Below are 25,474 nucleotides of genomic sequence, written 5' to 3' on the forward strand. Positions count from 1 at the left end.
CTTTATACATTTCATACCATTTCCTTAATATAGTAGATATAATATTATAGGGAAATAACATAATGTAAATTAATTACAATAAGGACAAGATGGTAATGAAATTACATTTTATTATTCTATATATCATGTAGGGATATATCGGTCAGCTCATGTAGGTGATGAGTAATTGCTTGTTTCCTTTGCATAGTATCTGCTGTTATATGGTAAAAATCCTAAGAACAGGAACTTTGTATTATTTAAAGCTGTAATCTCACAGCCTGGCTTAGTGCCTTGTAGGCTTTCTATAATGAAGGAGCGATGTGAGTATTAGAATATTAATAAGATTACCACTCGATATGCTACTAACTTTTAATAACCATAACATAACTTTTAGGAGAAAATGAGATTCCCAACTTAAATACTATTCTTAGATTCTCCCACCAAACCCTGCCCATTAAACATATAACTAGATGAATAAACAAACAACTAACTAATCAACTCACTTTTGATATCCCTAATTGGGGAATTATTAACTTTTAACACAGAACCACCTCTTGAAGAGTTGCCATGCTGTATTATCTAGAGGGAGTGTCTTTGATGGCTATAAAACCTAAAGGTTAGTCTGTTACCTGTTAAAGAATTAAATGACCTGTAACTCTCAGACATACTTCAAACCCCCTTAAGGGACATGAGAGCAGAGCCAGGAGGCCACAGAGCAAAAGTGAAATTCCAACCAAGATGACATTTTATTTCACTGATGATGACAGAGACTTTTTCAAAGTGATAGGCATATAGCAGTGTGTCTTGAATCTATTTCATTCTTGCCCCCTAAGGAATATTTTATACATTTATTTTTCCTAATTACCTCTTCCCCATGAAATTTTAATACCACAGTCATAGTGTGTGTGTGGGAATGCATGTGTCCGTGTGTGTGTACTGTAAGCAGAGTTGTGCTTTATACATAAAAATGTAATTTTTTTTCACATCACAAGAACCACTTCACCCCCCTGCCCCCTGCCTTTGGGACAAACGCATCACACTTGAGAATGAATGGGATATACTAACATTACAAAGTGCTGGCTTTTAGCAATGCCAAAATGCTTAAGGTAACACCCTAAGAATGATGAAAACCATAGGAGGTGGGCAAGAGCATCTCTGTAAATGTATACGTGTTTGAATGTAAAAGGATGTGTGCACATGGGTAGATGTATGTACATGGAGTTGTAACGGCTCTCAGTGAAATACTCTCTGAGTGCAGTGGAGAGGATTCTCAAAAATGGAGGGCACAACACTTATCAACATTTGGGGAATAGTTTTACTATGCTTGGAATAGCTAGACCTTTGTAGTCATATCTTCTCTTAGGTAAACTCACCATCAGAGCTGAAGAATGATAATCTCAGTTTGTAGCTCACTCCCAGCCAGAAATCCCAAGAAAGATGGGGAAAAAAACACAGATTAGCATGGAAGGACCAGCATGGAAGGATGACAGTGTTTTTATAGACAAGATAGGAGAGCAGTTCTTATGAAGGGTGACCAGGAGTAGAACAGTGTGATGTGTGTCCGGTTCTCACTTGTATAGTCCGAGAGAAAGATAATATTTTAATCAATCTGGAATAATGATGCCATATTGGTTTTGAGTAAAACCACTGCTTTTATAAGAAGGTAGAATAAAGAAAGAATCATTTACAAGGTCAGCAATGGTTTCACAGGGTCTGTACTATTTGGCTGAGAATAGCAAAAGTTTTGGTGGAAAAGAATTACAGATCATTTGTTTAAATTATTAACATTTTAAAATTAATTTAAGATAGGATCGATTGAATAAGATACAAAATTTTATTTAAAAGCTCTTTCTTTTCTTCTATCCTTTCTACCTCCCTCTCTCCTCCTTTCCATCCTAATAATTAGGTAAAAAAAAATAGGTGGGGACTAATAGATAGGCATCCTACTGAGGAATGGGGGTCAGGTGGGGAGGTGGAAGGGTAAAAATATGGGCAAGGCCCAGCATGAAAGATCAGAGTTGAAGCAGAGAGTGTAGATGCTAATGGGGATAGGGAGACAGTGATGGCAAATAGAGACTGGCTGTATATTCTAGAGACTAATTTAATAAGTAATTAAGTTGAGAAAATGGCAACCAGCTTTATCACTGTCAGAGAAAAGAGATACAAATAGGAAAAGGACATAACTATGAAGAACCCTGTAATACTGGATTAGAATTAGAACCACTGGTGCAAATATACAACTATGTAGAGAGAAATATAGATGTAAAAGTATATGTGAATGTATATATACATACATTTTCTAGCCCTGTCTGAAACTGATGACTATCCAGCACTGTATTTGGTTTCTAAATGTGGTTCCTCACAAAAAAGAAGCACAGTTTCCTAGAAAAAAGAAAGGTCAAAGAATAATGGAAATATGTCAAAAAGACATAGAATCCATCTTAAAGAGGCTCCTACTAAACAACACGTACAATAATTTGTGCATCAAAATAGATGACCTACTGAGACACCTGGGTGGCTCAGTCAGTGGCTGACTCTTGATTTCAGCTCAGGTCATGATCTCGTGGTTCACGGGTTGGGGCCCACACTGGACTCTGCATTGACAGTGTCCATGTCTCTCTCCCTGTCTCTGTGTCCCTCTCCTTCTCACATGAGCTCATGCATGCATGTGTACTCTGTCCCTCAAAATAAACTTTAAAAATTAAAAAAAATAAATAACCTATTGAATAAAAGACTGACTCATGTGTTCATAGTGATATCAATGAATGAAAGAATGAATGGAAGAGAAAGATATTCCTTGCCATAAAAATACAACAAATAATTGTAGAAAAAATAATGGAAATAGAAATGTACTGTTAGATAACATAATGATTCATTCAATTAAGAAAAATCAATGGCAAAAAGTTTTTAAGGAACATGATTTATACAGACTTAACTTACCTCTCTCTCATCAAAATTGTTACTCTAATGGAAAAAATATAGTACTCTCACAAAGGAAAAACTTAGCAGATACTGATTTAATCAATAGAATGAACTTAGCTTCTCAAGTAATGGGAAAACTGAAATCATATGGAACCCAATATAATGCCAGCAGAGTAAAGCATCACAACTTTGACAAAGACGCCAAAATGCACAACATGAAACTAATAATGATGATAGATCAGATAAATCCAAACTGAGACATATTCTACAAAATTATGTAGGTGGAGGAGCCAAGATGGTAACAGCATGGAAGCTTCTGTGTCTCGCGTCCATGAAATACAGCCAGACCAACACTAAACCATCCTATACACCTAGAAAACTGATTGGAGGATTAACACAACAATCTGCACAACATGAACCACAGAACTCAGCAGGTACGTGGCATGGAGAGGTGAACTTGGGGAGAGAGAAACTGGTGGCAGGCAGGGAGCTGCCTTTGCAGGCACAGAGGACGGAGACCGGGGTGGGGAGAAGATGGGAAAAGCACCCCTCCCCAAAAGCAGCTGGACAGAAAGTGGAAAATTTGAAACAGCCACAGGGACTAAACTAAAAAGGGAGACAGGAGAAAGGAGAGGGTTTAAATTCCATTAAGACTATAAACAAGATGAGCACAAAGTCTGCAACTCTGCAGCTCAATACCTGGCGGTGCTATGGTGGGAAGGGTGAATCCCCAGGAGCAGAGTGGGGTCCAGGAGGTTCTCAGGCCACATGGCAAAAAGTGGTTCCACTACTGGAAGGACATTTGGTAGAGACTGTTGAAGCCACCTGGTTCCAGAGGACCCCAGAAAACGGCCACATTCGCTGGTGCTGGAACAAGGTTGTTAAGTATGAAGCCTGGTGCCAGATGTGAGTTGTGATTTTCCATAATCCCTGAAACGCTGCTGCTACACTGTCTTATGAAGTTTTCTTGGGGTGGGCTGGCACCTGGCTGCAGTCTCAGGGCATCAGCAGCAGCAAGGTCCAGCAGGTGATCCTGGGTACAGCCAGCATTCGGCCACTGCTCATTCAGCCATTGTTTGGTGAGACCCTCCCACAGAGGGGCAGAATAGGTCAAAGCTGCAGTCCTTCAGAAGTAAGGGGCTAGGGAAAATAGCCGCATCTGAGATAAAACTCGGGAGAGAGGTACTGCCTGGAGCTTGGTCACGGAGAGTGAAGAAGTCAGGAGTGGATGAAAACTGAAGATGGAGGACAGGTGTGCAATTGCTGATCAGAGAGAACAGAGTTCCCATACTAGAGACTAGGTTGCTGGGTGACACCATTTTCACTGCTCCCGCTCATGCATATACGAACCTAGGAGTGCTGAAACAATCCACCCCAGTAGGCTAGCAGCACCATCTAGTGGAGAATGAAGCCGTTACACTGAGGCCCGCCCAAATGGGCCAACCTCACGGTTCAAGAACACAAGTCTCACTGCCAACCTAGTTTATGGACTATAAAGCACTTTATAGTCTGACTTCTAGGGGAAAACAAAGTAATTTCAGTCCTATTTCAAACTGTTAGCAGGTCCATCTATTCAATTTTTTCTTTTCTTTTCTTTCTATTTTACAGTATTCTTTTTCTTGAATACAGAAAGAGAAAAAATCATTTTTATTTTCAGTTTTTATTAAAAATATTTTTCTTTACATTTTTTACTATATTTTTTACTTTTCTGTAAATTTTTTCAAGTTCTATCTTACTTCCATTGTTCTATTTTAGTCTACTTCAGTGTATTCATCTTTTCAAATTTTCAAATGATTTCCTTTTCTTTTTTCTTTTGCTTTTTTCTCTTTTTCTTTTCTTTTCTTTTTCTTGAATTCAGAAAGTTAAAAACTTCATTTTTACTTTCAATTTCTATTAAAAATATTTTTCTTTTATTTTTTTACTATATATTTTCCTATTACATAAATTTTTTTCAAATTCTATTTTACTTCCATGACCTCATTCTAGTCTAGTTCAGTGTATTCATTTTTTCAAATTCTCAAACGATTTCCTCCCCCCTCCCTTTTTTCTCTCTAATCTGTCAAACCACTTTCAACACCCAGACCAAAACATACCTAGGATCTAGCATCATTTATTAGATTTGTGTGTGTGTTTAATTTTTAATTTTAATATTTTTTAATTTTAATTTTCTACCTCATTAATTCTTTTTCTCCCTTCAAGATGACAAAATGAAGGAATTCACCCCAACAGAAAGAGCACGAAGAAACGACACCCAGGGATTTAACCAACCCAGATACAACCAAGATGTCTGAAACAGAATTTAGAATCACGATAAAAAGAATACTAGCTGGAGTCGAAAATAGATTAGAAACCCTTTCTGCAGAGATAAAAGAAGTAAAAAATAGAATGAAATTAAAAATGCTGTAAGTGAGCTGCAATCACGGATGGATGCAGCGACGGCAAGGATGGATGAGGTAGACTAGAGAATCAGTGATATAGAGGACAAACTTATAGCGAATAATAAAGCAGAAAAAAAAAGAGGGAGATTAAGGAAAAAAGCACGACTTAAGAATTAGAGAAATCAGTGACTCATTAAAAAGGAACAACATAAGAATCATAGGGGTCCCAGAAGAGGAAGAGAGAGAAATAGGGGTAGAAGGGTTATGTTAGCAAATCATAGAGGAAAACTTTCCTAATCAGAGGAAAGACACAGACATCAAAATCCAGAAAGCACAGAGGAACCCCATTAGATTCAACCAAAACCGACCATCAACAAGGCATATCATACTCAAATTCACAAAATATTCAGGCAAGGAGAGAATCATGAAAGCAACAAGGAAAAAAAAAGTCCCTAACCTACAAGGGAAGACAGATCAGGTTTGCTGCAGACCTATCCACAGAAACATGGCAGGCCAGAAAGGAGTGACAGGATATATTCAGTGTGCTGAATCAGAAAAATATGCAGCCAAGAATTCTTTATCCAGCAAGGCTGTCATTCAAAATAGAAGGAGAGATAAAAATTTTCCCAGACAAACAAAAATTAAAGGAGTTTGTGACCACTAAACCAGCCCTGCAAGAAATTTTAACGGGGAGTATCTGAGGGGACAAAAGACGAAAATATATACATACATATATATGTGTATATATATATATACATATATATATATATATATACACACATATATATATACACACACATACATATATATAGACACACACACATATATTTGATATATTTTGATATATACATATATATATACGATATATATCAAAAACAACATATATATATATGTATATATCAAAAGCAACAAAGATTAGAAAGGACCGGAGAATACCACCAGAAACTCCAACTCTACAAGCATCATAATGGCACTAAATTCATACCTTTCAGTATTCACTCTAAACGTCAATGGACTCAATTCTCCAATCAAAAGACATAAGGTAACAGAATGGATAAGAAAACAAGATCCATCTATATGCTGTTTACAAGAGACCCACTTGAGACCTAAAGACACCTTCAGATTGAAAATAAGGGGATGGAGAACCATCTATCAAGCTAATGGTCAGCAAAAGAAAGCCAGAGTAGCCATACTTATATCAGACAATCTACACATGAAAATGAAGACTGTATCAAGAGATGCAGAAGGGCATTATATCATAATCAAGGGGTCTATCCACCAAGAAGACCTAACAATTGTAAACATTTATGCACAAAATGTGTGAGCACCCAAATATATAAATCAATGAATCACCAACATAAAGAAACTCATCGATAGTAACACCATAATAGTAAGAGACTTCAACACCCCACTCACAGCAATGGACAGATCATCTAATCAAAAAATCAACAAGGAAACAATGGCTTTGAATGACACATTGGACCAGATGGACTTAACAGATATATTCAGAACATTGAATCCTAAAGCAGCAGAATATACATTCTTCTCTAGTGCACATGGAACGTACTCCAGAATAGACAATGTACTGTGACACAAATCAGCCCTAAATAAGTACAAAAAGACTGAGATCATACCGTGCATATTTTCAGACCACAATGCTATGAAACACGAAATCAACCACAAAAAAAAAAATTGGAAAGATAACAAATACTTGGAGACTGTAGAACATCCTACTCAATAATGAATGGGCTAACCAAGAAGTTAAAGAGGAAATTAAAAAGTATATGGAAGTCAATGAAAATGATAAAACTGCAACCCATAACCTCTGGGATGCAGCAAAGGTAGTCATAAGAGGAAAGTATATAGGAATCCAGGCCTTCCTAAAGAAGGAAGAAAGATCTCAGATTCACAACCTAACCTTATGCCTTAAGAAGCTGGAAAAAGAACAGCAAATAAAACCCAAAACCAGCAGAAGACAGGAAATAATAAAGATTAGAGCAGAAATTAATACTATCAAAAAACCAAACCAAACCAAACAAAACAAAACAGAAAACAGTAGAACAGATCAATGAAACTAGAAGATGGCTCTTTGAAAGAATTAACAAAATTGATAAACCACTAGCCAGTTTGATCAAGAAGAAAAAGGAAAAGACCCAAATAAATAAAATCAAGAATGAAAGAGGAGAGCTCACAACCAACACAACAGAAATAAAAACAATAATAAGAGAATATTATGAGCAATTATATGCCAATAAAATGGGCAAACTTGAAGAAATAGACAAATTCCTAGAAACATGTACACTACCAAAACTGAAACAGGAAGAAATAGAAAATTTGAACAGACCCATAACCAGTAAGGAAATTGAATTAGTAAGCAAAAATCTGCCAAAAAATAAGAGTCCAGGGTCAGATGGCTTTCCAGGGGAATTCTACCAAACATTTAAGGAAGAGTTAACACCTATTCTCTTTAAGCTGTTCCAAAAAATAGAAATGAGAGGAAAACTTCGAAACTCTATAAAGCCAACATTACCTTGATTCCAAAACCAGACAGCGACCCCACTAAAAATGAGAACAATAGACCAATTTCCCTGATGAACATGGATGCAAAAATCCTCAACAACATATTAGCCAACCAGATCCAACAATACATTAAAAAAATTTTTCACCACGACCCAATGGGATTTATACATGGGATGCAGGGCTCGTTCAATATCCACAAAACAATCAATGTGATTCATAACATCAAAAAAAGAAAGGACAAGAACCACATGATCCTCTTAATAGATGCAGAGAAAGCATTTGACAAAATACAGCATCCTTTCTTGATAAAAACCCTCAACAAAGTAGGGATAGAAGGAGCATACCTCGAGATCATAAAAGCCATATATGAACAATCCAACGCTAATATCATCTTCAATGGGGAAAAACTGACAGCTTTCCCTCTATGGTCAGGAACAAGACAGGGATGTCCACTCTCACCACTGTTATTCAACATAGTATTGGAAGTCTTAGCCTCTGCAATCAGACAACACAAAGAAATAAAAGGCATCCAAATCGCCCAGGAGGAGGTCAAACTTTGACTCTTTGCAGATGGCATGATACTCTGTATGGAAACCCCAAAAGATTCCACCAAAACACTCCTAGAATTGATTCATGAATTCAGCAAAGTTGCAGAATATAAAATCAATGCACAGAAATCGGTTGCATTCCTATACACCAACAATGAAGCGACAGAAAGAGAAATCAAGGAATCGGTCCCATTTACAGTTCCACAAAAACCCATAAAGTACCTAGGAATAAATCTAACCAAAGAGGTGAAAAATCTATACACTGAAAACTATAGAAAGCTTATGAAAGAAATTGAAAAAGACGCCAAAAAATGGAAAAAGATTCCATGCTCCTGGATAGGAAGAACAAATATTGTTAAAATGTCGATACTCCTCAAAACAACCTACATATTCAATGCAATCCCTATCAAAATAACACCAGCATTCTTCACAGAGCTAGAACAAACAATCCTAAAATTTGTATGGAATCAGAAGAGACCCCGAATAGCCAAAGTAATCTTAAAAAAGAAAACCAAAGCAGGAGACATCACAATCCCAGACTTCAAGCTATACTACAGAGCTGTAATCATCAAGACAGTATGGTACTGGCACAAGAACAGACACTCTGATCAATGGAACAGAATAGAGAACCCAGAAATGGACCCACAAACATATGGCCAACTGATCTCTGAAAAAGCAGGAAAACATATCCAATGGAAGAAAGACAGTCTCTTCAGCAAGTGGTGCTGGGAAAACTGGACAGCGATATACAGAAGAATGAACGTGGACCACTTTCTTACACCATACACAAAAATAAACTCAAAATGGATGAAAGACCTCAATGTAAGACAGGAACCCATCAAAATCCTTGAGGAGAAAGCAGGCAAAAACCTCTTTGTTCTTGGCCGCAGGAACTTCTTACTAAACATGTCTCTGGAGGCAAGGGAAACAAAAGCAAAAATGAACTACTGGGACCTCATAAAAATAAAAAGCTTCCTTACAGCAAAGGAAACAATCAGCAAAACTAAAAGGCAACTGACAGAATGGGAGAAGATATTTGCAAACGACATATCAGAGAAAGGGTTAGTATCCAAAATCTATAAAGAACTTCTCAAACTCAATACCCAAAAAACAAATAATCCAGTGAAGAAATGGGCAAAAGACATGAATAGACACTTCTTCAAAGACATCCAGATGGCCAACTGACATATGAAAAAATGCTCAATATCACTCATCATCAGGGAAACACAAATCAAAACCACAATGAGATACCACTTTTCACCTGTCAGAATGGCTAACATTAACAACTCAGGCAACAACAGATGTTGGCAAAGATGCAGAGAAAGAGGATCTCTTTTGCATTGTTGGTAGGAATGCAAGCTGGTGCAGCCACTCTGGAAAACAGTATGGAGGTTCCTCAAAAAACTAAAAATAGAACTACCCTACGACCCAGCAATTACACTACTAGGCATTTATCCAAGGGATACAGGTGTGTTGTTTCAAAGGGACAATTGCACCCCCATGTTTACAGAAGCACTATCAACAATAGCCAAAGTATGAAAGAGCCCAAATGTCCATCAATGGATGAATGGATATCGAAAATGTGGTGTATATATTTGTATATATACAAATGTGGTGTATATATTTGTGTGTGTGTATATATATATATACACACACACAATGGAGTATTACTCAGCAATCAGAGGCTGTCACAAAACAGCCCTTGATAAGTATAAAAGAATTAAGATCATACCATGCACACTTTCGGACCATAATGCTATGAAACTTGAAATCAACTACAGGGAAACATCTGGAAAACCTCCGAAAGCATGGAGGTTAAAGAACACCCTACAAAAGAATGAATCGGTCAACCAGGCAATTAGAGAAGAAATTTAAAAATATATGGAAACAAATGAAAATGAAAATACAATAATCCAAACACTTTGGGATGCAGTGAAGGCAGTCCTGAGAGGAAAATACATTGCATTCGGCGGTAACTTAAGAAATAGGAAAAATCCCAAATACAAAATCTAACAGCACACCTAAAGGAAACAGAAGCAGAACAGCAAAGACACCCCAAACCCAGCAGAAGAAAAGAAAGAATAAAGATCAGAGCACAAATAAACAATATAGAATCTAAAAAAGCTGTAAAGCAGATCAATGAAACCAAGAGTTGGTTTTTTTAAAAAATAAACAAAATTGATAAAACTCTAGCCAGACTTCTCAAAAAGAAAAGGGAGAGGACCCAAATAGATAAAATCATGAATGAAAATGGAATTATGACAACCAATCTCTCAGAAATACAAGCAATTGTCAGGGAATACTATGAAAAATTATATGCCAACAAACTGGACAACCTGGAAGAAATGGACAAATTCCTAAGCACCCACACACTTCCAAACTCAAACAGGAAGAAATAGAAAACTTTAACAGACCCATAACCAGCAAAGAAATTGAATCAGTTATCAAAAATCTTCCAACAGGGGCGCCTGGGTGGCGCAGTCGGTTGAGCGTCCGACTTCAGCCAGGTCACGATCTCGCGGTCCGTGGGTTCGAGCCCCGCGTCGGGCTCTGGGCTGATGGCTCGGAGCCTGGAGCCTGTTTCCGATTCTGTGTCTCCCTCTCTCTCTGCCCCTCCCCCGTTCATGCTCTGTCTCTCTCTGTCCCAAAAATAAAAATAAAAAAAAAAAAGTTGAAAAAAAAATTAAAAAAAAAAAATCTTCCAACAAATAAGAATCCAGGACCAGAAGGCTTCCCTGGGGAATTATACCAGACATTTGAAACAGAGATAATACCTATCCTTCTCAAGCTGTTACAAAAAATAGAAAGGGAAGGAAAATTTCCAGATTCATTCTATGAAGCCAGCATTACTTTGATTCCCTAACCAGACAGAGACCCAGCAAAAAAAGGGAACTACAGGCCAATATCCCTGATAAATATGGACGCAAAAATTCTCAACAAGATAATTGAATCTAAATAGAATTCAACAGCATAGAAAAAGAATTATTCACGATGATCAAGTGGGATTCATTCTTGGGCTGCAGGGATGGTTCAACATTCAGAAATCAATCAATGTTTTACAGCATATTAATAAAAGAAAAGATAAGAACCATATGATCTTGTCAATCAATGCAGAAAAAGCATTTGACAAAATTCAGCATCCTTTCTTAATAAAACCCTCGAGAAACTTGGGATAGAAGTAACATACTTAAACATCATAAAAGCCATTTATGAAAAGCCCACAGCTAATACCTTCCGCAATGGGGAAAAACTGAGAGCTTTCCCCCTGAGATCAGGAACACGACAGGGATGTCCACTCTCACCGCTGTTGTTTAACATAGTGTTGGAAGTTCGAGCATCAGCAATCAGACAACAAAGGGAAATCAAAGGCATCAAAATTGGCAAAGATGAAGTCAAGCTGTCACTTTGTGCAGATGACATGATATTATACATGGAAAACCCGATAGACTCCACCAAAAGTCTGCTAGAACTGTACATGAATTCAGCAAAGTCGCAGGATAAAAAATCAATGTACAGCAATCAGTTGCATTTTTATATACTGATAATGAAGCAACAGAAAGACAAATAAAGAAACTGATCCCATTCACAATTGCACCAAGAAGCATAAAATACCTAGGAAACAACCTAACCAAAGATGTAAAAGATCTGTATGCTGAAAACTATAGAAAGCTTATGAAGGAAATTGAGGAAGCTACAAAGAAATGGAAAAACACCCCGTGCTCATGGATTGGAAGAATAAATATTGTTAAAATGTCAGTGCTACCCAAAGCAATCTACACATTCAATGCAATCCCAATCATAATTGCACCAGCATTCTTCTTGAAATTAGAACAAGCAATCCTAAAATTCATATGGAACCACAAAAGGCCCCGAATAGCCAAAGTAATTTTGAAGAAGAAGAAGACCAAAGCAGGAGGCATCACGATCCCAGACTTTAGCCTCTACTACAAAGCTGTAATCATCAAGACAGCATGGTATTGGCACAAAAACAGACGCATAGACCAATGGAACAGAATAGAGACTCCAGAATTGGACCCACAAATGTATGGCCAACTAATCTTTGACAAAGCAGGAAAGAACATCCAATGGAAAAAAGACAGTCTCTTTAACAAATGGTGCTGGGAGAACTGGACAGCAACATACAGAAGAATGAAACTAGACCACTTTCTTACACCATACACAAAAACAAACTCAAAATGGATAAAGGACCTGAATGTGAGACAGGAAACCATGAAAACCCTAGAGAAGAAAGCAGGAAAAAACCTCTCTGACCTCAGCTGCAGCAATTTCTTACTTGACACATCTCCAAAGGCAAGGGAATTAAAAGCAAAAATGAACTATTGGGACCTCATGAAGATAAAAAGTCTCCCCACTGCAAAGGAAACGATCAACAAAACTAAAAGGCAACAAACGGAATGGGAAAAGATATTTGCAAATGACATATCAGACAAAGGGCTAGTATCCAAAATCTATAAAGAACTCACCAAACTCCACACGTGAAAATCAAATAATCCAGTGAAGAAATGGGCAGAAGACATGAATAGACACTTTTCCAAAGAAGACTTTCAGATGGCCAACAGGCACATGAAAAGATGTTCAACGTCGCTCCTCATCAGGGAAATACAAATCAAAACCACACTGAGATACCACCTCACACCAGTCAGAGTGGCTCAAATGAATAAATCAGGAGACTATAGACGCTGGAGAGGATGTGGAGAAATGGGAACCCTCTTGCACTGTTGGTGGGAAAGCAAACTGGTACAGCCACTTTGGAAAACAGTGTGGAGGTTCCTCAAAATATTAAAAATAGATCTACCCTATGATCCAGCAATAACACTGCTAGGAATTTACCCAAGGGATACAGAAGTGCTGATGCATAGCGGCACTTGTACCCCAATGTTTATAGCAGCACTTTCAACGATAGCCAAATTATGGAAAGAGCCTAAATGTCCACCAACTGATGAATGGATAAAGAAGTTGTGGTTTATATATACAATGGAATACTACGTGGCAGTGAGAAAGAATGAAATCTGGCCTTTTGTAGCAACGTGGATGGAACTGGAGAGTGTTATGCTAAGTGAAATAAGTCAGGCAGAGAAAGACAGATACCATATGTTTCCACTCTTACGTGGATCCTGAAAAACTTAACAGAAGACCATGGGGGAGGGAAGAGGGAAAAAGGTTATAGAGGGAGGGAGACAAACCATAAGAGACTCTTAAAAACTGAGAATAAACTGAAGATTGATGTGGGGTGGGAGGGAGGGGAAAGTGGGTGATGGGCCTTGAGGAGGGCACCTGTTGGGATGAGAACTGGGTGTTGTATGGAAACCAACTTGACAATAAATTTCATATTAAAAAAATAAGGAGACTTAACAAACAAATACACATGATGTGAAATTGGCTGACTTTTCCATGAACAACATTATCTGGCACCACCTGAATAAGGTCTGTGGATTAGACAGTAATACTATATCAAGTTAATTTTCTGATTTTCATGGTTTATTGTCTTTACATGGAATAGTATCTCTGTTTTTAAAATTTAGACACTAAATTATTAGGCGGTGATGGGCTATCATGTCAGTAATTTCCTCTCAGTTGTCTTGTGGAAAAAAAGCAATATGCATTAATTTTGCAATTTTTGTACAGTTTGAAATCATTCCAAGATAAAAATTATCTTTCCTTTTATATGAATATGGAATTTTTACAAATGTGATTTCAGGAAATCTAAATTAATAGCATAAAAGTTTTTCTTGCAGAGATTCTTTGGGGACTCATGTCCAGTTCTATTTGTCAGTAACTACACATGTGTAGTGTCCAGATCTTTTCAACCTGCTAAACCGCCTATTTTAGGAATCCTGACTTGCATTAAGTCTATGCTAAAGCTATGATTATTTTATGCTCATTTCAGGCTCTTTCTAGGACCAAATTCAGTATGAATTATTTATAAGAAGTGAAGAACACTTTGGAAAAAGTATAATTACTCTTGTTGCTCATTAGAGTTTCTGTCCTGATAAATTAGGCTTAATTTTCCTGTACCCGTTTCCATTTTGAGAGAACAGTCAAGAATTTTAGTACTTCTACAAGTGAAATGTTATTAATTTTCCAATTTATCTCTCAAACATGCCATGGCCTTTTAACCTCATACTCCATCCCAGTTAGATTTCTGCTCCTGGACCACACTTTAGTCTCTAACTGCTGTTGGACTTTACTGATTCTAACTCTCTAAATCTTAGAACTTTTGAAGTAACTAGCCTTGGACAGAATTTAATACTTTCCTCATTAAGCTAACATATCAATTTCTTATATTCAAGAGAATCTGGAATACCAGCAGCATTTGCCTTGATCTCTAGAGACTATGATTTTGTGTTTTGGATTTTCTCACAACAACTGCAGTTGAGATTTTGAAGATCCTCTAGTGTTTCTTTTTTTAAATCTTATATTTTTAAGGTTTTATTTTAAATCTAGTAAGTTAACATACAGCGTTACATTAGTTTCAAGAGTATAGTGCGATGATTCAATAATTCCATATATCACTCTGTGCTCATCACAAGTGCACTCCTTTATCCCCATAACTTGTTTCACCTATCCCCTCACCCTCCTCCCCTCTGGTAACTGTCAGTTTGTTCTCTATAGTTAAGAGACTGTTTCTTGGTTTGCCTCTCTCTCTCTCTCTCTCTCTCTCTCTCTCTCTCTCTCCCTCTTTGCTCATTTGTTTTGTTTTGTAAATCCTCTAGCGTATTCTTAACCAAAGAGATAAATCTAGTTGAAACCATGGCTCTTCATTTTTTCCTGTCATCATTAAAGTTTACTATGTACAGGTGGATTGTAGCCATTCATAGAACAAAATTGTGTCCTATATGTTGATTTCTAGCAGATTAGTTTTAAGGAAGAAAAAGTAGATCCCCAGATCAAAACTATACTTTGATCCTTGCTTTTCCTACAAGAAAAGCACCTACTATTATATATAAGAGACCATGATAAATATTTATGGAATAAATACAAATGGGCTATAATGCATGCCCTTTAGGGGAAATAGTTTAAATAAATAAAATAAAAATTACTTAAATTATTGTGTATCGTTTTACAAAATACTAAAGGCTCTGACTCAGTGTCTAGCTGAAGACATCTATAGATGACCTTGCCAAGATACTGAATAATTTCATTACCTTTTTCATTAGAAGGATGTACTTATGTCTTTAGGTATGGGTCAGGTATTTGCATGTTTTCTTCTTAATTATTGAATGGTTGTATGCTTCCTGCAATATTATTCACACATGAATTCACTGGGTAGTTACTGAGTATACAGAGATTAATTCACTGGGTAGTTACTGAGTATACAGAGATAAATAAAATAAGGACCTGCATTCTCAGAACTCACAAGGTGATGTGGAGGAGGGTCTGCTTATACTTTTACAAAGAAAAGACCTATGCACAGTATTAAAACATGACTAATATTTATTAGGGTCTATAGATGTAATTCTTTGCATAAGCCATTTCACTTTATTTTCACAAGCACCGGTTAAGTGAATCAGTTTATTTTTTTTTAACGTTTATTTATTTTTGAGGCAGAGAGAGACAGAGCATGAGTGGGGGAGGGGCAGAGAGAGAGGGAGACACAGAATCTGAAGCAGGCTCCAGGCTCTGAGCCATCAGCCCAGAGCCCAACGCGGGGCTCGAACTCACAGACTGCGAGATCGTGACCTGAGTTGAAGTCGGACGCTTAACCGACTGAGCCACCCAGGCGCCCCTTATTTTTTCAACAAATAAAAATATGAACCTTTATTATGTGTTAGGTAGTATTCTAGGCCTTAGAGTTAAATCTGTTAGCAAAGTAGACAGAATGTCTTTCCTTGTGGAGTTAACATGTCTTTGGGGAGGAGAAAACAAAAATAAGCAAAATAAGCAAGCAAACTATATATTGAATGTAATGATGATAAGAGCTATGGAGAAAAGAAAGATGATAGGAGTAATATGGATGCTGGTGGGTTACAGTGTTAGCTGGATGAAATGGGATACTTTTTGTTATGTAATATTTAATAATTTATTAGATTATTATTAGTAGTAAAATTAGAAGCCAAAGTCAGAGCAAGTAATTTAATTTGGTGAAGGTCACACAAGATCTGGAGGAGACCAGTTTTAAACAGAGTTCTTGTGACTTCCTGTTACTGCCAATAGAGCTGTGACCTACCAACTTCCTATTCTGGCCACCACAGCAATATTACATAGAGCTTCTCTCTAAAAAATTATTTTCTTCTCCTCTTAAATATTCTTTCATCAATTGTATTGAAAAGAGGAATAATTTATTGAAATGACTTCCCTATCAGCAATGGAAAATCTAGATATCTTGGCTAGCCCTGAAGCAAGAGCTCAGATACTGTTTCTAAAGCATGCCACTCATTTATATGACTGATGTTAGGATGACTTTTGGAAGTCTGAAGTATAGCTCTGTGCTTCTGACATTTTGTGACCGCCTGTCTCTTCTAAGTACAGCAGAGCATGTTGTAAGGCATTTCAAACTTTCTACCTCCCTGTAAGTCAAAACACATCAGGCAACAAGACCAATAAATTTGGCAGTCAGCCAGCAAGTCTGACAGCAAATCCCTTTTGAGAGTCAGCCTGGTGGAGCAAGAATAAAGGAAGTTCACCATTATGCCGATTTACCTGGCAACCTGCATCACCTTTATGTCCACTTCTTCAACCGTCCGTATCATTTCTTTATAAATAGGACAATGATTTCCAGTGGCTCAGGATTTTTCTAGCAGCTCTTATTCAACCCTAGAGGATTAGCTTTTTACTGTGACCAGAGCTCATTGCCAGGTCACCATTTAGGCCCCTCAAAGACATCCCAGTTGATTACAACTGCTGTTTTCTTTATGTTATTGAAAGAGTTGTACTTTCTTTTTGGCCATGAATCTATCCAGACTGAATAAGATCTGTTGGCCCAGGACCACTCCTGTGAATTTTTCAAGTACCACACAGTGCTACACTGTCCTGAGTTAGTTAATGCTATAAAACTCTTTCAGAAACCATTTGAAAAACATTGATGTCCAACACCACGGAAAAAGAAGGTACACCCTGTCTTGTTTTCAGAGGCATTGCTGGAGAACATCTCTGGTGTTTCAAATTAAACTGGAAACACTCTAAATGGGGTTATAATGGGAAAGAAAACCCTACTATCCCATTTCATCTTATCTTTTTTTCCCTGGGAGAGCTTATGCTTTCTGAAATTTACTAAAGAAATATCTGTTGTCTGGCATGACTCCTAAACTTTCTCTAGAGAAGTTTGTTGCATCTATGTTTTATGTATTCTTACATCTTTCTAATACTAATATACTACTACTAATATATTTCAAGTCAAGTTTTATAAACCATTTTATTAGCTTGGAAATACAATTTTATAATATGACAGATTACATAGCAATATAAGCTTGTCATTTTAGATGAGAAGCCATTAAAAATACCTCAACTTTTAGAGTTTTAGTCAGTTTTACTACCTACTATGTCAAACCTCTCAAATTTCTAAATTTCCATAATGATTATAGTTCAATGAATACTTTAATGTCCCATGTTATGTTCTGAATCCCATAACAGTTCAATGAGTAGGTGATAGACAATAAATGTGTGCCCTGAATTCATTTAAGTACTTGCTCTTGATGTCTTTATTTACTTGCTTTCTGACAACTTTTGAATCCAAGGCAAGCTCCTACAATCATTACCAGACAATCAGAGGGCATCACAAATCCATGTGTGTCTATACCTTATTGTTATTAATAATATCAGATTCTCTTCTTCATGGAATTTTAAAATGTCAAATGCTAGAGATTTCCCAGTGGCCTTATTTCATATAATTACCTAATTTTATACATGGGAAGACAGAGGTAAGAGAAATAAATTGTTTAATGTTACATGAATAAAACAACATAATAGTTAATGGACTATATGGTAAGCAGAATTCTAAGATGGTTTCCAAGATTCCTACCTCATGGTATACGTACCTTGTATAATCCCCTCCATTTGAGTTGCAGTGAGTGAAGTAAGACATCACTTCTATGATTAAGTTATAGTATATGGCAGGTTGAGAAATTTTGGATATAATTCAGATCCATAATAAGTTAACTTTAAGTTAATCAAATGGAAGATTAGCTTTGGTGGGCCTGGCAAAATCAGATGAACTCTTTAAAAGAAGATCTAGCAATCAGAGGTAAAATAAACCAGAGAGATTGGAGGCAATAGAAATTCTCCTACCAGAAGACACACACACACACACACACACACACACACAGCCATTTGTAAACTGTCTATAGAGGGAACTATGTAGCAAGAACTGGATAGTGGCCTCTAGAAGTTGTGAGTGGTCCACAGTTGATGACAGCAATAAAATGGGGAATTCAGTCCAAAAGGAACTTAATGAGGCCAACAACCAGTGAGTCTGGAAGAGAACTCTGAGCCCCAGATGAGATTTCAGCCATGACTAACGCTTTTATTTCAGCCTGGTGAGACCCTGAGTAGAGGTCCCAGCTGACCTATCCCTGGACTCCTAAATCATGAAAGCTGTTAGATAATAAATTGTATTATTTTAGGCAACCACATTTTTGTTACTTACTATATAGTAATAGAAAGCTGATATAAACTATAACTCAGGTTTTCTTATTTCAAAGTCAATGACTTTTTTCTATGTATTACCCAAACTGCTAATATCACATGTGTAATAAAATTAAGGACTGCATAAAACAAACCCAGATATAACTACTTTTAATAGAACTAACCATTATCTTCACATTTGGACATTTAGTTTACATGTCCAGATTATGACAGAACACAATCTGCTACCATCTGTGAATCCATATATATTCTGATTCATTCATTCCTTCCTTCAAAGCAAAAATAATATGTATATTTTCCTTATCATTTTCTTAGTACCAGGTGACATAAATACTAAGTTGAATGAAGTCAAAAGAATGTCTAGTTTCCATAAGAAAGATAAATGTGGTTTCCTAAGGGTAAATGTAAAAAAGAATGGAAGGTATGACAGAGCTAACAAATTGATAAATTGAGCTCAGAAAAGGAAATATCCCTTATTACTCTCAATTTAGAAGCCTGATTCTTATTTCAGACCACACAGATCTGAACTTTTTCCAAATTTGCCAGAAACACCTTTAGGAGAACCAGTTAAATTCCTTTTGACTCTGCTGGTTTCCCTCTTTAGCTGGAAAAAAATACATATATTTCTACCATACAGATAAGCTTCAACTGAAACAATTTTCTGCAGCCATAAACTATGTTATCCTTGGGGGGTGGATCAGGATGGTGGAATAGGAAGACCCTGAACACTTCCTCCTATGGACACACTAAATGTATAGCTACTTATGGATTAATCCCTGCTGAAAGAGAACTGGAAACTAGCTGACAATTCCTCCACAACAACAAATAAAAGGGCCACATTGAGACAGATAGGGAAGGCAGATACAGTGTCTCACCAAAACCCCCTCCCTGTAATGGAAACCCACAATGGGAAGGGATCTCATGGGCCTGGAGACTCTTCCTGAGGAGTGAGAGAATTGCTTCACATCAGGTACCCTTGGGACCTACGCCAGAGAAATAAGGCCCCTAAAATGCTTAACTATGGAAAACAATCAGGTTTATACCCAGGAGATCCACGGGGCTACGAGGATCTGAGATATTCCTTAGGAGAGGCTCATGTGTAGACTCACTCATCCTGGGATCCAGTGCGAAAGCAGCAGCTTGAGAGCTAACTGGATTATATGTGAAAGAGCTTCATTTGTTAATCTTAAAGCATCTGCCAGAGCGACAAGGGCCATTTGGGACTTTCTCTGGGTACAAAGGTACTGGCAAGTTCCAGTTTTGTATTCTTCCTCCACAGCCTCACCAAAACCTTGCTAAAAATGCTGCCATATCCGTAATGACAAAAATGGTAAAGTAACTCTAACTATCAGCTTCTGCCTCACTAAAGCTGCGTGTCCTGCCCCTAGCACTCTTCCCTGCATGCTAAAGCTGTGTATATGCCTCACTCTTAGCACTCTCCTGCAGCTTCACTAAAGCCTGTGGATGAGCACAGACAGAAGAGCACAGTCTACAGGGGATGCCCCTTGATCACCTGTCCCTGGTGGCCAGAAGAACTGTATTTCTACACAGAACTATAATAATTGCAAAGACAGTTCTGGGCAGGCTACTGTATACAGGGCACTACACAGACAGCAGATTGAAGCACATACCTAGTCTGTCTGTGAAAAAAGGTCTATCTACTTGTTCTGGAACTCCAACCCAAAGGACAGGCTTCAGGTTTGCCACACATCTAGAGGCTACAGAGGCACCTTCAGGGAACACAGGCAGGAAAATATGAATTTAGAGCCCTCCCTAGGTCTTGCCACAGCTCCCTGGAATCCCAAGGAAAGAGTGTATACATTTGCCTAAAGCCTCAATTTTTGCAACTGTAACCTAAGGGACACTTACACATCTTGTATGGAAGGCAGCAGGGCTTACCACTGTGCTCCCACAAGACTATATGTATCTATAGTGTTTAAAATCTGCTGCCAGAGGATATGGCTTCTTAGCCTGGAACCAGATGGTGAGATCATTTACTCTAGAACATTGGCAGATCTGGGCACACTCTCAACAACTGAGAACTATCAAGAATAAATCAGGCTACTTAGATGATCACAAAGGTTTGAGAGACACCCAAGAGGTAGAGCAAGGTTAAATGATAAGTTTCATCTCCTACACAAGGTCACTCCATCAAAACCAGGAGAGGTAACTATTTCACCTAACACGTAGAACACAGAAAATCAAGCAATATGAGGAAAGATAGGTATGTGTTCCAAATGAAAGAACAAGACACAATCTCAGGAAAAGACCTTAATGAAAATGAGATAAATAATCTACCTAATAAAGCATTCAAAGTAATGGTCATAAAACTGTTCACCACATTGTGATTAAAAAATAATAATTTTTAAAATTTCAAGTAAAAATGCTCACTAAATTCAGGAGTAAAATGGATGAACAGTGACAATATCAACAAACAGAATATTAGAAGTATGAGACAAAAGTCACAGAAGTGAAGAACAGAATAACTGAACTGAAAAATACACTAGAGGGGTTCAACAGCAGACTAGATGAAGCAGAAGAATGGATCAATGGCCTGGAAGACAGGGAAGTGGAACTCACCTAAACAGAGCAGCAGAAAGAAAAAAAGAATATTGAAAGGTGAAAATAGCCTAAAGAACTTATGGGACAACATCAACTGAAATAACATGTGCATTTTAGAGGGCCCAGAAGAAGAGAGCAAGAAATGGGCAAAAAACTTATGCGAAGAAATAATAGCTGCAAAATGTCCTAACCTAGGGAAGGAAACAGACATCCAAATCCAGGAAGTACAAAGAGTTCCAAATAAGAGAAACCCAAAGAGATTCACACCAAGACACATTACAATTGAAGTATCAAAGGTAAAGATAAAAAGAGAATCTTAAAAACAGCAGAAGAAAAATAATTTGTTATGTACAAGGGAACCCCCATAAGACTATCAGCTGATTTTTTCAGTAGAAACTTTGTAGGCCAGAAGGAAGTACCATGAGATATTCAGAGTATAGAAAAGAAAGCAAAAACAAAAACAAAAAGGGTGAAGAATACTCTACCCAGCAAAGTTATCATTCAGAACTCAAAGAGAGATAAAGACTTTTCTAGACAAACAAACTAAAGGAATTCATCACCACTAAACCAGCTTTTCAAGAAATGTTAGTGTAATTCTTTAAGCTCAAAAGACATCAATAACAAGAAAACATATGAAAGTAAAAGTCTCACTGGTAAAGGCAATATATAGTAAAGGTAGTGGATTAAACACTTATAAAGCTAGTACAAAGTTTAAATGACAAAAATGGTAAAGTAACTCTAACTACAATAATTAGTTAAGGGATACACAAAAGATGCAAAATATGACATCAAAAATATAAAATGTGTGGTGGGGGCAAAAATGTAAAGTTTCTAGAATTCATTCAAATTTAAGTTACCGTGTGTGTGTGTGTGTGTGTGTGTGTGTGTGTGTGTCGGCTGAACCTCATGGTAACCAGAAGGCAAAAACCTACAGTAGATACACAAAAGATGAGAAAGAAATCTAAATGTAACATTAAAGAAAAGCATCAAACCACAAGACAAGAGAGCAAGAGAAGAAGAAAGGAGCAGAGAAGAACAACAAAAACAGCAAGGAAACAATTAACAAAATGGCTAAGTACATACTTATCAATAATTACTTTAAATGTAAATGGTTTAAATCTTCTGGTCAAAAGTCACAGAGTATCTGAATGGATAAAAAACAAGAGTCATCTATATGTTGCCTACAAGATACACACACACACACACACACACACACACACACACACACACAGTCTGAAAGTCTAAGGGATAGAAAAAGATATTCCATACAAACGAAAATGAAAACTGGTGTAGCCATACTTATGTCAGGCATAGAAGACTTTAAATTTTTTTAATGTTTATTTATTTTTGAGAGAGAGAAAGAGAGACAGAGACAGAGTAGAGGGTTGGGGGCAGAGAGAGGAGACACAGAATCTGAAGGAGGCTGTAGGCTCTGAGCTGTCAGCACAGAGCCCGACGCAGGGTTTGAACTCACAGACCATGAGATCATGACCTGCGCTGAAGTCAGGTGCTCAACCAACTGAGCCACCCAGGCACCCCAGGCAAGAAAAGACTTTAAAGCAAAGACTAATAAAAGACAAAAAAGGGCATTGCATAATGATGAAGAGGTCAATCCAACAAGAGGATATCACATTTGTAAACATTTATGCAACCAATATAGGAGCATCTCCTTATACAAAGTAAACATTAATACATCTAAAGGGAGAAACTGACAGCAATAAAATAATAGTAGGGTACTTTTGTATCCCACTTACATCAATGAATAGATCATCTAGACAAAAATCAATAAGGAAACATCAGTCTTCAGCAAACACATTAAACCAGATGGACTTAAAAACACAACAGAACATTTCATCTAAACAGCAGAATATACATTCTTCTCAAGTGCACCTGGAACATTCTCCAAGAGAGATCACATGTTAGGCCACAAACAAATCTCAATGAATTTAAGAAGACTGAAATCAAATCAAGCATCTTCTTCAGCCACAATGGTATGAAACTAGAAAATCAATTATAAGAAGAAAACTAGGAAATCACAAATATGTAGAGATTAAATAACATTCTACTGAACAACCAATGGGTCAACAAAGAAATCAAAGGGGGAATTAAATATATACCATGAGACAAATGAAAATGGAAATATAGCATCTCTATGGGATAGAGCAATAGTAGTTCTAGGAGACAAATTCATAGCAATACAGTCTTACCTCAAGAAACAAGAAAAATCTCAAAGAAACAATATAACTTTATGCTTAAATAAACTAGAAAAAGAAGGATAAATAAGGCCTAAAGTTAGTAGAAGGAAGGAAATAATAAAGATGAGAGCAGAAATAAGTGAAATAGAGACAAAAAAAACACCAATAGAAAAGAATAATGAAACCGAGAGCTGGTTCTTTGGAAAGGTAAACAAAATTGACCACTAGCTAGACACACACAATAAAAAGAGAAGTCTCAAATAATTTCATAAATTAAAGAAGTTATAACTAGTACCACAGAAATACAAAGTTATAAGAGACTATTATGAACAACTAAATGCCAACAAAAGGGACAACATAGAAGAAATGGATAAATTCCTAGGAACATACAATCTTCCAAGACTGAATCAGGAAGAAATAGATAAACTGAATAAACCGATTACTAGTAAAGAAACTGAATCAATCATCAAATCCCTCCAAAACTAAAAACCCAAGACCAGACAGCTTCACTGGTGAATTCTACAAAACATGCAAATATTTAATACCTATCCTTCTCAAATTCTTCCAAAAAATTGAAGAGGTCTTATTTTATGAGACCATCATTACCGTTATAACAAAACCTGACAAGGATACCACAAGAAAATAAAATTGCAGGCTAATATCCCTGATGAACATAGATGCAAAAATCCTCAACAAATTCAACATTAAAAGGATTGTACACCATGATCAAGTGGAATTTATTCCAGAGATATAAGAATGGTTCAAAAATCTACAAATCAATCTACATGATACACTGCGTTAAGAAAATAAAAGAAAAAATATTATGATCATTTCAATAGACACAGAAAAGGCATTTGACAAAACTCAACATCCCTTTATGATACAAAACTCTCAACAAAGGGAATGTAATTCAATATCATATGACAAACCCCCTGCTAACATGATATCCAATGGTGAAAAGCTCAAAGTTTTTTCTCTAAGATAAGGAACAAGGTAAGAATGCGCACTCTTGCCACTTTTATTCAACATAGTATTGGAAGTTCTGAAAACATCAATCAGTCAAGAAAAATAAATAAAAGGAATCCAGATTGGAAAGGAAGAAGTAAAACTGTCACTATTTGCAGATGCTTAAGGACTCCACCAAAAATTGCTGGAGCTAATAAATGAATTCAGTAAAGTTGCAGTTTACAAAATCAATATACATTAATCTGTTATATTTCCAGACACTGATAATGAACTATCAAAAAAAAAAAAAAAAAGAAATTAAGAAAACAGCCCCACTTACAATTCCATTGTAAAGAGAATCAAATCCCTAGGAATAAATGTAACCAAGAAGGTGAAAGATATGTACAGTGAAAACTATCAGACGCTGAAATAAACCAAAGAAGACACAAATAAATGGAAAGATATTTTGTGTTCATGGATTGGAAGAATTAATATTGTTCAAATGTCCATACTATCCAAACAATCCACAGATTCGCTACAATCCCTATCAAAATTCCAACAGCATTTTTCATAGAACTTGAACAAACAAGATCTTAAAATTTGCATATAACCATAAAAGACCCTGAATAGCCAAAGCAATCTGAGGTTGAGAGGGCTCCTGTAAATACGCATTGACAAAGAAAAACAAAGCTAGAGATACTGTATTCTCTGATTTCAAACTATACTACAAAACTATAGTAATCAGAACAGTATGGTACAGGCATAAAAACAGACACAGACCAATGGAACAGAATAGAGAGCCCCAAAATAAACCCTCACATAT

The sequence above is a fragment of the Panthera pardus genome, unplaced genomic scaffold (assembly GCF_024362965.1).
Source record: "Panthera pardus isolate Hobbes unplaced genomic scaffold, ASM2436296v1 HiC_scaffold_6, whole genome shotgun sequence".
NCBI lineage: Eukaryota > Metazoa > Chordata > Mammalia > Carnivora > Felidae > Panthera > Panthera pardus.